Source organism: Frankliniella occidentalis, unplaced genomic scaffold, assembly GCF_000697945.3.
Source record: "Frankliniella occidentalis isolate FOCC.00 unplaced genomic scaffold, Focc_3.1 Scaffold2216, whole genome shotgun sequence".
In the NCBI taxonomy this organism is placed as follows: domain Eukaryota; kingdom Metazoa; phylum Arthropoda; class Insecta; order Thysanoptera; family Thripidae; genus Frankliniella; species Frankliniella occidentalis.
Genome location: NW_026269303.1, coordinates 9,800 through 10,144, shown reverse-complemented (window position 1 = coordinate 10,144; position 345 = coordinate 9,800).

Below are 345 nucleotides of genomic sequence, written 5' to 3'. Positions count from 1 at the left end.
AGAAAAACACATTTTTGCTCCCGTGCACCGGGTTATATTTTCGCACAGTGCGCAACATTTCGCACAATAACATCCATTTGTCGAAAAAACATGCTTTCGCGTATACTAATCTTTCTCCTTATACGCATCACAAAATAATGCGTACCTCAAAACCGATACCCTCCGAAACGCGTCGCAACTTGCCAAAATACTCGCCTTCTCTGACCTGGATCGGGAACAATTCCATCCTTTCCTCATACCACATCCGGGGCAAATCCATAGTCGAGACTAGAGCAGCTCAATGAAAGAATGGACTTCGCCTGGATCGTAGGTAGCTAAATTGCAGCTAAAATTCAGTCCGGTTCG